At 32.6% G+C, this 16,733-nt stretch overlaps 1 protein-coding gene across 2 annotated transcripts in view; it reads left to right on the top strand.

Annotated features, from left to right (window-relative positions):
- Window positions 1-277: 277 nt before the first annotated feature.
- The window catches only part of Shaw (potassium voltage-gated channel shaker cognate w), a 103,790-nt gene continuing 87,334 nt past the window's right edge, over window positions 278-16,733 (top strand). For both annotated transcript variants that reach the window (XM_076124482.1, XM_076124481.1), the window contains exon 1: window positions 278-483. The gene's annotated coding sequence lies outside the window, so the exon portion shown is untranslated. The remainder of the gene's footprint in view (window positions 484-16,733) is intronic.

Below are 16,733 nucleotides of genomic sequence, written 5' to 3'. Positions count from 1 at the left end.
GAAATTGTTGAATATACATTTTTGTAGATATACTCAATTAAAATTCAAATGCATGTGGACATCGTTAGTGGGAGCGAGAGGGAAGATATTGCGAAGTCGGTTCGCACCCTTTAATTCACAAGTCAAACCAAAAGCAACTCTATCCTTACTACATAAGTTTGATATTTCTATGAAGTGGGAAAAGTTCAGTTCATTACAAAATGAAATGTAGGTATCGGGTGTAGGTGTAACAGCGCATGCGCGAACTACAGAGACGTTAGTGTGTAGAGAACCGCGCTCTAGGACGCACGTCCGCGCCCTCTATCGGCACCATAGAAAACTAAACATGAAATTCGAAAATTAAGTGTATATTATATTGTGTAGCCAGTGAGCATGTGAAGTGGATCATATAATTTTTTTTCATGTGTTTTTTTTGTACGTATGAATTTTTGATGTGCGTTCGGCAGTGCGGCATTGCCTCTACATAAAGCCTCCTCAACACAGGTTCGTAAATTAAATTACTTCGTTGCGTGTTTCAACTCAGAAATTGTAATGTAATAATTTTAAGTAATATTATACTTTGACCATTTTTTCTATATAAGTTAATAATTTTCGTATATCACAGTCACGATACGGAACAAAAGTAGTAAGGTTTGTATAACATTTTTGTTCCGATTTCATTGTTGGGTGTAATAAAAATGTAAATACGTGTGCTTTTTATTTGTTTGAAAGATTTATGCGTTAAGATTTCACTGCGGTGTGTTTCAGGTTTATGGAAAGAAACACGAACGGTTTTCCTTACGTCTAATTATTTTATTTCAAACAAAGCTTTTATTTGTTAAACTAAAACCATTTTGATATTACAAAAAACAGCATGATTGATGAAGCAAAATAAGTAGGTTGGGGATCGTAGTAATTACTTTTTGCGGTCTCTACGAACCTCGATTTGGACAAGGGCGTGATGTATGACATATATGCATTTTATAAAATAATATTATTACTACTTACAGCATCAACTAATAATAAGTTGCCTACTAAATACGTTTTCCTGATAATTAATTAGAAAAAAATGAAAAATATCTTGATTTACTGTTATCGTTTTAAAGACAAAATAAGCGTAGCGTAACATGTTAAAAATATATAATTAGGTACATAATTATCATTAACAAATATAATGAAAGAAAAATATCATATTGCACTAAATCTTAAAGGTGTCATGTAGCGACTGCCTAATGTGTGGTAAACGAGGCGTAATTTAAGGTTTGTTTATTGTACACATATTAAAAAAATATAGAATTATATATTTACCTTTCAATATTTCCACTCATTTAGCAACATTTTAAGGAGCAGAGTAAAAATATCTACTAAGTAATATTCCAAATACACTTTCTTCATCAACTTCCTACCAACAACGGTAGTATTAGTACTATAATTTAGTCTAATTATAACTACCTAAGATATCTTTATTGCATTAAAATGCTTCAGAAGTAGCTCTTTTACTTAAAAGTCTGACACAACCGAAAAGACTGTGGAAAGCACAGTAACCACAGGTTTGGAGGGTAGGGCCACTAAGGACTGGCAAGAAACTCCTTAGAAATATTCTCATACGGGGACCTTTATAATCGTTTATGAAATTTTAAAAACTGAAACCCAGGACACTGGCAGTGGTTGTCCATGCGACGTCCTTAACCACTACGCTACTACTTTCAAATTTGTTTATGTCACATATTGGCCTACATGTCCTTTGACCTAGGGTTGTTAATGGTTAAACGTGGAGGTATTTTATACATGTCTGTCTTAAAGGGTCTTCGGGTAAAGCTAACGTGATCATAGTGTTATTTGACTTTTTAAATAAATCTGAATGCATACATTCATAATATTACGCATGTTTTACTAAAAGGTGGCAGAAGTGTATGAAATACAACCACGTCTTGCTTTTATAATGCGAATCCCATGTAATAAGGGTCTTTTGCCATATACTGGCTACGTTAACAAACTACTACACTTCTTTAGGCTACTGTTAAGAAACCGACTGCCCACAGAAAATTTCCTTTAGTTTTCATATAACTATAGGTACTCCGTACTCCGCCTTTCAAACACATTTCCTATTATACTAACCCAATTCTTTCAATTAAGCGCCGCTCTTGAAGGAGGTCAAACACATAACTTTGTTCTTACCTTATTAAACTGGACAGCGTTGTACATAGAACTATATGTTTATATACTTTGGATATCTAAAGTATATAATGTACTATATATAATGGTTAGCAGGTATAACTTCATTTGGTATGTATATACTTGAAGGCACTGAAAGTAAACTTATTCATGAATTTTAACATATCTTTTTTTGTGTAAATTTCAAACAATTACAGTTTATCGTGTAGGTTATTTTCGCCGCTATTATCCTATGGAGGCCGATACTGACTGTGGGATACCTAAGACTGTGGGATAGGGACGAGTAACTGTTGAGTATTTATTTGTTAAATTAGGAAAACAATCAGTTTTTGTATTTTGTAGTATATAAGCATGCTTATTGTTGATTAATGGCAGGGGCAATTTCTGCCAGTCTACTTTGGGGTGATGCCCATATGCATCGTTTTCCCTTAAAGTTCTTCCTTGTATATTTTTTTATTTATTTCTAAAGTAAACTTCACCCGGCCGGTACAAAACAAAGGGTTGGTACTAGGGGTAGATTACCCGGGTGTTGTCAATCCCAACATAATCTTTTAATCACCGCGTCTCTTGGGCGAGATGGGGTGATCTTAGCTGTAACCGTTAATTATTTAGTGATGCTTTTATTGGTTTAGTTTTAATATTAAATAGGACTAATGTAAATGTAGATTATAGATAATGGGGTATAGAATGGACAAAATTTAAAGCCATCTAGGCAACTTGAGAGAAATCAACACTTAAGCTACAAAATGTGCTAGTACCCTTCTATTTTTTTAAATTTTTACCACGTATGGGAAATTATTTTAAATCAAAGTTTTTCGCTAAACAAAGCGGTAAGATAATTAAATTGAAATCGAAAATTATGAAAATCGATTTACAGGCAGTAAAGATAAATTAACAACTTAGGGTCTTTAATGCAACAAAAAATATACCTAAGGTTACAATACCTTGTTGGTTAATTTTAATTTTTACATACAAATTTCGTGAAAATATATCCTCGAATTTATGGCTACTCAAATAAATTTAAATTGCATTACGCTGACTTTTATCTGTTATTCAATAATGTATTGCAACAAATTTTGTCACATTGCATAGCTATATAGCTTATCTCTTTGTTATCATTTCAGCTTCACTGCACAAGCTGTGATATGCAACGCGTTTATCATTATATCCTGTATAATGATTTTGTTTATGTTTTCAAAACAACATGCTTTATTGTGAATGGTTAGCAGATAGGTGTGAGAATATTATTATTAACATATTAGCAAACACAAAGGTTTGCTTTTTTAAAATAAATTATTTTTATGAATGAGAAAGTGTTTATTTCATACGCGCAGAATTTAAGTTCTTTTAAATTATAATTAAATCTTTTATTCATTTAGGTTGACACTTATGATAGTCGTTACAATAGCTCTAGCTCGGGAGGGGGGTAAAGTTTTATGAGAATAGAGAATATTTATCAAAACATTTTACTGCTATAAACTTTTATTCCTGAGCAAATGAATTTACAGCACACTTATTAGTGTAGCGAAAGCTATTCACGTCAATAAATATTTTTTAAATATTATTATACATTATCATACTTTTGTATACCTATCCCTGCACTACTTACTCTCTACTACCTCTCTACCTACATACTATACCAACTTACTAAAATATTTTTTATAGTTGGACATCAAAAATCTGTCAACATAAACATCAAAGAAACAACACCACAGACACAAGAACAATTAGACAGAACCATCAATCCAATACAAACTCCTCTTTAGCTCACAACATCGCCAGGTAATTCTAGCTATAATTAATACAATAATTTCATCCAACAGCCGCTGCCTGGGGCTGGCAGGCTATTAATCAGCCTTTTACCTTTTGTACGAATATTTGTATGTTGCCTTGTTGCTTTCAGTGTGAAAGAAAATATATTGTTTGCCTGTATTTTTATTAAATGAAGGGAATATTGAATGAAAATATTGTGTAACGGTAAAGGAAAATATGGTGAAGTAACTTTACTAGAAGATTGGGAAACAAGTCTTGTATTATGTATGAAATTAATTTCATATAGGTCTCAGTGTCTAATGAATAATAATGATCGGTTAGAGCCTGACCCAATGTTGGCCTTCAGCTGGGTAAAGGTCTTTTACTGGTGTGAAAGAATTCAGACCCTTAACCCACCACGTTGGTCAAACAAAGTTTAGAAACCTTGATATCCTTATATATGTAAGTAAAAAACAATGCTTTGTTTAAGCTTCAAATAAGAGACAACAATTTTACTTTACAACCAAACAGTGAAATTTAAAATGATCTTAGCATAACATAAAGTAAAAAATATTTATCTATATATATAATTCTTCTGTAAGTGTGTATGTCACTGAACTTCTCTTAAACGACTGGACCGATTTTGATGAAATTTTTTGTGTGTGTTCAAGGGGATCTGAGAATGGTTTAGATTCACAATTTTGTCCGCTGGACAAAGTTTTTTTAATTAATTTTTAATTTATTAGACAGGACGTCTGTCGGGTCCGCTAGTTTATCTATAAATCGTAGGCTATAGTCTCACACATTTCAATTTCTTTTATATAGTAAATAGAACATCAATCTAGTTTCCATAAGCTATATTTAGCCACATTCCAACATACATATAACAAGAACAAACACCATCATTTGTCCTACCACTCACAAAAATGCCAAACATTCATACAATCCATTCTTCCAGCCAATTACGATTTCATCAAGCATAACATGCTAACCTAAATCTTTCAGATATCCACTGACGTCACACAACACAATAGTCTTTCCATTCAGCGCGATAGCTTTTATATTCTTGTTTGCTAGGCGTGGCCGTACTACAGTGAAATTTACAGAAACACAGCTGCGCTCACTCTGGTTGGTAGATGTTGAAGTTAGGTAACCTTGGCGAGGACGTTTTATAGATTGGTGTCCGTGTTATTGAGCTGAACATCTTCGTACAAGTAAACAGTTTGTTGGAATAAAAATAATTTAAGGTAAAAAGTAACGAGATCGAATAACAGACTTCCTACTAATTATATCCTTAAATTGAATTTAGCTTTAGGAATCAATATCTTAATAATAGCATTAGTGTACGCTGTCACTTGGACTTAGCGCTATATATTTAATTTTTTTATATAAAATAATTATTTCTTGATTCATTCACCATCCAACTCGCCAGCGCCATATACGTTGGCTAGTCGACAACTTTTGCATTTGTAGACTCCACAAATGCATCGTCTATCACATAACAGAAATGCTATTTAACTAAATAATAATAAAATAAATAATGAAACAAGTAGTCTTAGAACAAACTACAATAATTTGAACTTCAACACTTCAACATATGATGCCTTGTTACATCAAACAAAGCTATGCAACAATGAAAAAAATCAGTCTTCAAGTTAAGCCAAATAATTTAAAGTCTTAACAGATTACAACAGTTCAACGTATATAGTGCAAACACCTCAGTCTGTCAATTTTCCGCGTCGCTTTCATAAATTATTATCATCATTGTTCGTATGTCATTGTCGCTTGTCTCTCCTGGGTAACCCCTTGTCGTTCTATAAGATATTCAGCGTTCTATTCATAGTATGAAACTGTGTAGAGTTGACGTAGTAACAGTATTTTTGGTGAATTAATGTTGAAAAAGAATAGATGAAATATTGAACAGAACGAATAACGCAAGAAAAATATTATACGTACATACTTTACGTATGTACATAAAAACAAGCCTTTTCCCCATAGCGATAAGCAGAGACCAGTACCTCGATTCTCTACCACTATCGACTACCGACAACCGGCTAGCTATCGAATTTTGACATTTAGAATGTACTGCCAAAATGTTTCCTACGACACCCGTCAGAGGCGCTGATCAGATTTTCATACAACATTTCTCGATGACAGTTCGATTGTCGGTAGTCGATAGTAGAAGAGAATCGAGGCACTGAGAACGACATTTAGTACGATCCTTACAAACTTCCTTCGCTTCATTGACATCTGAGACTCTTACTATTCTCACAAGACTAACTCTCTAATGAAAATAAAACTGAACATTATTATAATAATATGATTGTTTAAATAGAAACGTAAGAAATAAATATCTTTGGTCACACGGCTTTCAAACTAAGCATAGCTTGTAGCATAGTAACCAGAAAACTGATAAAAATACATTAATATACAGCTAAACACGTAAAAAAAAAATAAAAAAAAAAAACTTGTATACTTCTAAATACATACATATGTTATGATCAGCTTTTATTTAAACACAGAACAGATAGGTACTCGTGCTCATCACTCAAATGGTTATCCTGTGTGGAATTTGAATCCACTACATGGGTACGGTAATGACTCAGACAAGCTCTTTCCGATTTAACACTACAAATCTAATTTACTTTCAGCAATTGTTTCTTTACCTTAGAAAAACAATTAAATTGAATTTCACATTAATTCAACACGTTTAAGTCGCATTGTTTTAAACACAAACTCCTTCAGATTAAACAATAGTCTAGCAACTAAAAAAACCTACAAAAAACTTTCCACTAAAATAACTTAGAAAGATAAATCTCTTATTCCTTTATAATAAAATTAATTAAGAACAAATCTACCTTCAAAAAGATCAAAATTACGAATCAAATTTCTCTCAAGCCTAGATGATCTTTGTCTGTCCTTCTAGAATGTTCATTTATTAATTGAAATCGATTTAGTTGAACCTTCAAGTCACGCCTTTAATTTGTTAACAACTAGTATTAAGATGGCAATGAGATTTCTTTAGATATTATGGGAAAAGTGGATAGTGATGAATTTAAAAGTATTCTTTTTCTCTCATTAGTTAGAGGACTGCCTTCACTTTCCACTGCTGATCATGAGGTCTCGTGTTCGACTCACGGGTCGGGCAATATTAAATTGTTATTGTTTTAGAATTTATGTTGCTGAGAATGTTCATCAATTGTAGTTCGGAGTCTAGTAACGTGCCCGGTATATGGTAATAGGCTCGCCGGCTATTACATCGGACTAACATTGTTAATAGCAATATTCATACATCTCCGCCTACATCTTCTGTAATAACAGACGCAATGTTACTTTTGTAATCTTTAATATAATATCTTGAAAACTTACCCACGGTTATCCGATCCCAAAAGCTGAGCTTGCACAATATCAAATAAATAAATAAATATAAAACCATTTATATATTTTATCACACATTTACACTTATCATTACAGCAGGTAACAAACGCTAATTACTTATAAAGCAACCAATTGTAAAACGCGATTGACAACACTACAAACAGGTACACACAACTACAACACCTTATTTGTTCACCCGACGTTTCGATCGAATTACATCGAAAATTTTAAGCGCAATAGAAAACACACTACAGGTACACACACACACCTCACAATACTTTGCGACACCTTATTTAATTTTTTTTATCCGACTTTTCGATCGAAATACATCGACCGTGGTCACGGGCTGACTGATGTGGCTGCTTAGCGTCGTCTCCTTGTAGTCCCGAGTTTCTACGCCTACCCTCACTGGGTCTTCACCAATTTTATATTGTTTGAAATTGTTAGTACTTCGGTACAAAACACTAAAGATGTGCTCAGACTGGCGCGTTACGTCATGACGGTAATGCACTAGCTGATAACAGGATTCCATGTTGATGAAAAGTGGAATGCAATGGAAGAAATTAGCCTTAGTAATGTGTTTTTTTTTTTATTTTAACTGCTTTTCTTAAAATTCTGGAGTAATAATGGCGATCTGTGAGGAGGACGCGGCGTTGATGACAGCGCAGTCTAGTGATTGGTTCTTGCTTTCAACAAGTGCTCAGCTATCGCGGATTGGTTGTCTTACCGGTTCCTGACGGTCTTTTGTTTTTTTTATTTTAAAAAGGCAACTAAGCTGATTTACATTTGCTCTTGTGTCCCGAAGATTTTTATAAACTTACAAACAACGAAAATTAAGCATGGAATCGACTTTTAACGAGCTCTCTTATGCATGAAGATGTTCAGACCAATTACCAATATGCAATCACCTATCTATAGAATAACCGTACGAACGGAGGGCAACTGGCTATGTATTGGTTGCTACAACATTAAAAATTTCATGTACATTATTTAACACTACAGTTTGTTACTTAATCACTATTACCGAATCGATTGTAAAACATTTCCCAATGCGATTTAATGCACTTAACTATAATTAGCGTTTACTATGTATTACTTCCATTATAACGACTAACAAACTAATTTAACGGCTAGATGTATTTATGACTTGTGGGAATTTTCCCACCTGGGAATTATAATTCAGTTTGCTTCACAAAGTAACTTTTTAAGCAACATTTTATTTACTTCTCGTTAGTTTTACAAACATACAAACAAGGCTTGAAACTCCATTAACATAAACAATAACCTAATATAATACCATAATGATTAGAGACTATGTATAGCGATATGCTCGCCTCCTTATTTACATGCAACTAACATTGTTGATATCAAAATGTGTTTCATGCATTTCTGCCCACACTTTTCGGTATAACAGGCTTGATATTATTTAAGCATTTGTCTATTTATTCGACATTGATTTTCTGATATACTGAAATTGGTATGATGATATAAAACAACGGATATGACCTTATAATTCAACTCGAAACAACTCCTCAGACTCAAAATATTTTTACGGGAATAGAACTCACGACCGTCTATCACGTTAGGAACAACAGTGTAAGAGACAGTGTATCACGTCAAAGTCTGTGACATATCTTAATGTATAGCAATACTATTTCATCATAAAATAAAAACAACATACCTATAATTGAACTCAAAACAAACCAACATATCAGACTCAAAATATATTCATGGGAATCGAACACACGACCGTCTGTCACTATAACAGCAATTGCGTCAAAGTTCCCAAACTACTAGATTGTTAATTTTTAAACCTACGCAAAAACATAACTGCCTAACTATAAAATGGAATACCGAAATTCGATACGTCAATTCGTATTCGAAATAGCATTTCCGAAGATGCACAGCGGAATTTGATTACGTTTGATAACCAATACCCATCGGTTCTAATGCACCGTCTTTTTGCCTTCAATATCCATTAGTTAACGTGAAAAGCCTTCAGCTGTAATTTGAGTAAGTAATCCATTTCGAGGTAGATTATAATTTCTATTTTCGTTGAAGAATGTATTGAGTAAAGTTTTTGTTTGATTTCTGAATAAAAACGGTTCATTTGTTTGAATAAACTTTGACAATGTAGAAATAATAGGTTAGAAATTCTAAGAAACGTATTGGTGTTTTATCAAATTATTTCTATTTGGCAATTCTACAGCAACATTTTCTTACACAAATATCAGATAGTTTTCAAGAAAATCATTTTGCTGATTTATGAAAATGGTTTTCATAACACAAATTAAAATACTGCCCTAAATGTTTTCTTTTTAATCTTTATTTCTTTTTAACTGAAAAAAACAAATTAATAACGGAGCGTATATTGACCGCAGGTGACCAAATTTGCAATCGCTGAGCAAAATTTGATGAAAATTGGAAAGATAATAGTTAAAAAACAGTGTTCAATGGCAGATATCTCTCCACAATGAAATCGCGGGTCTAGCTACCACTAACCATACCTTAAGTTCTCACGAAATCAATACCTAACTACTCTAAATCCGCAATTTGAGCATCACAACTCAAATAAAACTTTACCTTCTATTTAAAATGACTCCTCCAATATTAAACCAAATATTAAAATCGACTCAACAGTACAATAAAATGCAACGACATCTATAAAGTATTTCAACTGATTCGTATCAACCGTTTACTTCAAATGACTGAAATATTGTTACATTTGAAGTTTACATGATAAGGTGTAATAAAATGAACAGTTATATCGGATTCTCATCAATATTTGTCGGTTGTTAAAATTCAATACAGATTTGAATATTGATTAAGATGGTATTGGAGTCTAAAGAACGTATATAGTTGATGACAATAAATTTTGCTCGATTGTCAAATTCAACCTGACTTGGATATAATTACCAGAATTGTAGCATAAAGTTTTATATTATGTATGATACATGGTAATAGGTCTAACCATATTGCATTGGAAATTAAGGCGAAATATTATAGAATCTAAAAGAAAAGCAGTAACCCTACTTCCATAAAATAAGACAGTTTCAAAAAAATTGTGAGGATAGATGCATATAATTAAGAAACATACGCGTATGCCAAGTCTAGTTACGATTGTTCAACTTCTGCTTAGTTTGAAATTAAGGAGCCGTAAGTCAGCTGTCCAAAGATATTGATTTAGACGGCGTATAATTATAAGGAAATCGTCTTTAACGCAAGCTCTACTTTTCACATTTCGATAAATTTGACACAAAGACTTCTCATGGCCTGGATAAACACAGTTTTTAAACCAAAAAACGTTCAACATAAGTAAAGTTACAATTTTTCTTTATAGTGCGACAATCGTATATAAAATCGACTTCCCAACTCCAGTCCAAACACACAAGCCACAGACACCAGTAACAAATACGCATAGTCCATGTACTTAATCCGTTTGCGGCAATTCATTTGATCCAGTCCATTTAATTTGATCCAAACTAACCGACTCCACCCACACGAATTGCTCTGTTTACACTCGCTTTAAGCCTTTTATTGTATTAAATAGTTTTATTTTAATTGGTTTTTTAGTTGAAAAGTTGGAGTTAAAAAATAGGACAAATTTTTAAGAACTGCTGTTTGCCACGGTTCAATTTGTGTTTTTTAGATCATCTTATTATCCATCTGAAATACTCACTCTTATATACAAAGGTATTATTTGTTCTAAACCACTTCCCAAAAATGCTGCATACTGTTCGACTAGAATTAGTTTATGCTCAATGGTACAAGTGGGTTTAAAAGACCGGAAGACAAATCAGGCCACCATCTATGGCTTATGCTTAGATCTAACGTTCTCAATCTCTTAAAATAAGGCTGTGGCTGCTTCAGGTGTTTCCAGACAATTAATATCTTCCATCACACATTTACTGTTTTACTCCGTAAAACTTAACCTACGAAAAATTTGATTATAATTTCTTTTCTTGGCATATTTACAAATGACACCAAACCATTCACCAACAAACACACCCAACAATTACATAACCTCCTAGAAAGGTATCTACGAATGTTAAACAACCTTCCATGGATTTATATCATGGTGTATTGGAAGGCACATAAAACCATACAACGTATACCACGTGGGACCAGGCTGTATGGTTTATATGGGGTTAGCATGCGACCGTGGAATTATTGATTTATATTCGGCTCGATTTCGGGCTGATATGTTAGAGGGAATTGATTAACATTACTGTGTTGGCTGTAAATTGCGTGGGATAATGATTTTGTGTTTTGTGCTACTAATATACTAGAAAAAATATTGATTTGGTTGAAACTAGACAAAAATTGTATTAATTCATCAATCGTATTAGTTTACAGTTGAGTAGTATATTTTAAAACGCACAGTATAAAAGGTTCCTACCTCGAGGAGCTTAGTAACAACAGCTACACAGATCGATCCCTCAGGTCAAGCTACGCTTGTCGATGTTGATTAGTGGATGGGTGACCATATTATACATACGGTCAATTTTAAGATCTTTGTAGTTACCAGTAGTTAGAATTCTGAAAGTGTGACAAATAGTCTTCCCGATGGGTATCGTGTTATTACCCAGGTAACTGGGTTGTGGTGGTAAAGGCTCCTTGTAAAATATTGATACTCAGCTGCATCAGGTAAGACTAGAAACCGACTCCAATATATGTAATTGGAAAAAAGGCTCGGCTGATTGATTGACTTTCACCGACATTTGATAACGGATAGAATTGTTTAAGAAACGAACGGAATATCAACGAATTGTCCTTTTCTTTGATTATAGTAAGACTTCAATTTCGCCACTATTAGACGTACCTACTGGCTAAAGAAATAATATTTGCCCAAATATCTCATTAAGCTAATTGATACTTATTTTTTAGTAATAAAACCCAAGTAATACTCTATAAAGTGCCACAAATAAAACTATACCAACTACATAAATATTAGCTGACTGTAACACCATAACTGGTCACCTTTTAACATCCAAACTCGTAAAACGTAGCGAAAAAACTGTGGGTCCGCCTTTACCATTAAAATATTTTACGACACAATAGTGCTTAGGATGTGTTTGTATTGGGCAGTTAGTTTGTTGCTGAGTCGGGTGTACTAAAATTTTAATATACTTGGTAGGTGTAGCGTGCGTTTGTGTATTGTGGATTGCGAAGCCCATATTTAGATTTACTGGACCAAAAAGTATGTTGCGAAAATGTGATTATTTCGGATTTTAACTTTTAGCAATGAACTCAGTACATAAAAAAGTAGGGCCAAACCCTACTTTCTGACAACTTTTTTTATTAAAAGAAACATTTGAAGTTTCTCAACTATCATGTAATTATATATTGTAGTAGTAATTTCTTCTATGATTAAAATAAATAAATGCTATGAAAATTTCTTCCCTTCTTAAACAACGTTCTGTTGACCAAGAGTGATTCGAATAAAAAGAACAATGTTAGGCAAATTTAACAAACTCCTTGCAACAAACAGTTTGCCTTCTAAAAATAAGCCCTTAAACGTACCAATAAAACGCGTAGATTTTTGTGTCTTTATTGAGCAGTAAACTTAAGTCGGATATGAGGTTTAAATAGGTACAATTAGATTTTTACTAGCGCTGTACAGTAGAAAAGGCATAAAAGTTAATGGCATAAAGTCTGCATAAAGATTACGATTAAATATAATTCATATTGCTCAAATATTTGATATTCTTATGAGTTTATTAGTTTACGCTCGCGTTGATATTTTGGTGAAAATAATAACATATTTTTGATCCCAAGTTGTCAACTATTTGACCGTAAAATTTTAGGAAATCGGTTTAGCAGTTTACCTGACAGATGAAATTTCGCATTTTACATAATTTTAGAAGGTTGAATTCATCTCATTCATTTCACTCATTCTCAACATACCTAACTACTATGCAGATGAAAAAGATTTTTCTGATAAAGATGACAAATATGTGTATCCAACAACAACCCCACAATCAATATTTTCTGCAACACTAAACTATATCTAATAAACTAAAATATAATGATTATTAACATTCCCTTAAAAAACAATTATAAGCTACGATCAGCACTCCCGCTTAAAGTAATCACGGTTACTGACCTCATATTTCTATAACAAATTATCATCTCAATAAAATACGCCACACGTATAAAAGTAATATCGGTTATTGGACTCACATTAACACCTGATTTATCACCGAAACGGCCCAACTTCCTGACATAAATATATCAGTCTTTTTCATATTAGCTAGGAGTGACAAATATGAAAGAGATGACTATATTGTTGTTACTTTATATTATTATTTCTGTTTGTATGTAATTTGGATTGTCTGTAACTTAATAATTTGCTTCATCGTTAATAATGAAAAGGAGAGTAAACTAAAGTGTTGGTAAAAATATTTTCTTACTTTCAAAAAGGGTTTGACAGATAGTAAAGACTAGTTAGACTTAGGAACAAAAGAAAGAATTAAAATAATGAATCATAAATAAATGATAACTATAAGCAAAGTGAAATTAGTACAGTCAGCAGCAAAAGTTTATGATCATATAAAAATAGTTCAAAATTTAGCTTTTTCAATAAAATTTTAGTAACTCTAAACAACCACGTCTTTAGTTAAAAATCGTAACGAAGAAAGAACCACATAAAATCAAGCAAAAATCAGAATTACGCAAATAGGCATATTTTTCAAACTACTCAAAAAATATTTCCAGAAGTCAAACATTCAAAGGGTCTTCAAACTCATATTTGGCTACATCAAACATATTTTATTTGATTCGAACTCAGTACTAAGGCAAATCTAATGACACCACATTTGGGTAAATTGTACCTCGAGTTACAGCTGTGAAACATCTGCGATCAAACTTTTATAGTTATGACGTCATAAATGTATTATTTAATAAGGTTCCGTTTCTTATGTTGGATGTACTGAGAAGGTAAGATATGAAGCATAAAATATATTTTAATAGCAGTACAATTTTAATAAATAATACTCGTTTCAATTTAGTAATGTAAATACTTATTAAACATAAGAAATATTTTGTCTTGCACGAATCTTATTATCATCATCTTATAAAATCTTATAAGTGTATGGATTTACACACTGTTTTAAATAATTTATCAAATGAGATCCTAGTAAGTACACACTTAACTATTATTATTTTTAATTATTTATCAAATATTTTATTAGATTAATTTCTTCCAATATTTCCAACAAACACACACATTTTTACACATATGCAGGTTGTACTAGTATTGGCTACACCACTGCACTGGGGCGAATAGTTTTTTTCTGAAGTACCAAACAATCACACATAAGCTACTATATATTATAGCGTAATTTCCTTCTTAATAATAAACAACACAATCACATTTTTTGCCACTGACTGTACATTTCATGCATTTGTACTCTGTCATAATAAATTCACGGCATAATTCCTCACGAATGACCAACTATTATCAAAGTACACTCGAAGGGATTAAAGCGCTTTGTTTGGACGATCATTGGCAAACGTCCAGAGATACGTCCACACTCGTCTGTCGTGGTCAGTCTTTATTTGGATGTTTTAATGTGTGATTAGTAGATAATGCTTAGTAATAACAGTAATTTGAATTTGTCTATTTATCATGGAACAAAAAATAGGACTTAAAAATAGATTTCTAATAAAAACAAGTAGTATAAATTTGATAAATAGAACTTATTTGAAATTATATTATTTTCGTTAAAATTAATTGATAACTACTCTTGATAGGAAATCGGCCTGTTCGAATCTTGTAATATACGAAGTAGTAGTTGAGAATTTATATACGATACAAAGTTACCTAAATACCGAGTAACAATTTTTTGTACAAAAAAAATATCTGCGCCTCTAACGGATTTAAAAATATATATTTTTTAATGTAGAAAATTTTAATCCGACGATCTGCTTAACAGTACTTAGTATAAGGAATCCTATAGCAGAGTCACTTTCCTGTACAAAATTACCATAGAACCACCTATTATCCAAAGTAACTAGTAAAAACGTGTGGGTGTCATCCAAGGCTGTATCGGTCGATACACAGCTTTATATTTAAGCACTTAGATTAAAGGTTTAGATACACAAGCGGTAAATGAGTGACACTCACTAATGCCTGACCTGATTCCGTTTCGTTTCGTGACAGTTTATTTCAGCTGTTTCGGACGTTTTAATCTATTCTTAATAGATTTTGCTAATTGATCTTGGGTATTCTAGCCTGAAATAGAGGCAATAAAATTGTAAATAAATGTTTTAGATTTCTTTTGTAAAATATCTCGCTCCAGTGGCCAGCCTCTCTGGCAAATGATTCAAAATAGCCAGGTTTATGAGTATGATAAAAATTAATGAAATCCAAAGACCAAATTCAAATAATTTACTTTCCGCTACTTCGAGAATTAAGGAAAATGAGAAAAGCTGGCCGGAGGAGCTGGAGAATCTTGACTTATGGTTGTAAACATATAAAAGAACTGAAAGATCAACAAGCAGAATAACTTTAATTTCTTATGATATTCAGAAAACCAGCCAATGTAAAAGATCAAAATCCAAATTATCAGTAAAAAATTGACAGTGTAAATATCAAAAAGCCTAGTTTTCTAACTGCTTTCCACAAGAAAACGCACGCTCCTTAAAGTAACCTTCAGTACATACGTCATTCTGCTTTTAAAACACACCACAAAACATATGGCTGAGTCTGTGATATCTGTTTCTAAACAAACCGCAGATATTTGACTTCATCCATAGAAAAAAAGAGCATCTCCATAAAACGTACAGTCATGTGCAAAAATATATATGCCTTGTCACTTTCTATGTCAAAATACCTATTGAATTTTTGCTGGTCAAATTGAAAGCCCCTCCTTTTTTGAAGTCGGTTAAAAATATTTATAGTGTATTGTGAGTTAACTTAAATAGAATTTTCACAATTTTCTTACACTTGGTTTTTGATCGTTCCCCGAAGATAAAACGGTATAATTTTATATATGTATGTACTCTGAGTGTGTCGGAAGTGTTTGGAACACACCTACATTTCGCTATGTGTAATGTTATTAGTCCCGTTATGGGGAGCGAGTCTATTGCGATATATTGGGCACGTTACCCAACTTCGGGCTACTATTGAGAAATATTCTGATATAAATTAGTAAACAAAAATAGTTCACCCAACACGAGTATCAAACCTGCGACCGAACAGACTATAGAAGCTTTTTCATTATTTTTATTGATAAAACATCTATTGGTAATGCGACAGTGTATACGTATTTTTGCGTTGAACTGTACACACTTGTAACATAAACACGAGTGAACTGGAAGCAAATATTTATGCTATGGTGTTATACTGTTATTACAGGAACGAACAGCGCCGCGGTATGTACTTGTTTTATTATCTAATGAATGAATGCTTGATTTAGTGTGGTGTGGTTTTTGTAAGCGGTGAA

Source organism: Anticarsia gemmatalis, chromosome 16, assembly GCF_050436995.1.
Source record: "Anticarsia gemmatalis isolate Benzon Research Colony breed Stoneville strain chromosome 16, ilAntGemm2 primary, whole genome shotgun sequence".
NCBI classification, from domain to species: Eukaryota; Metazoa; Arthropoda; class Insecta; order Lepidoptera; family Erebidae; genus Anticarsia; species Anticarsia gemmatalis.
The sequence above is the reverse complement of the archived record's forward strand: the minus strand, read 5'-3'. Positions and strand labels throughout refer to the sequence as shown.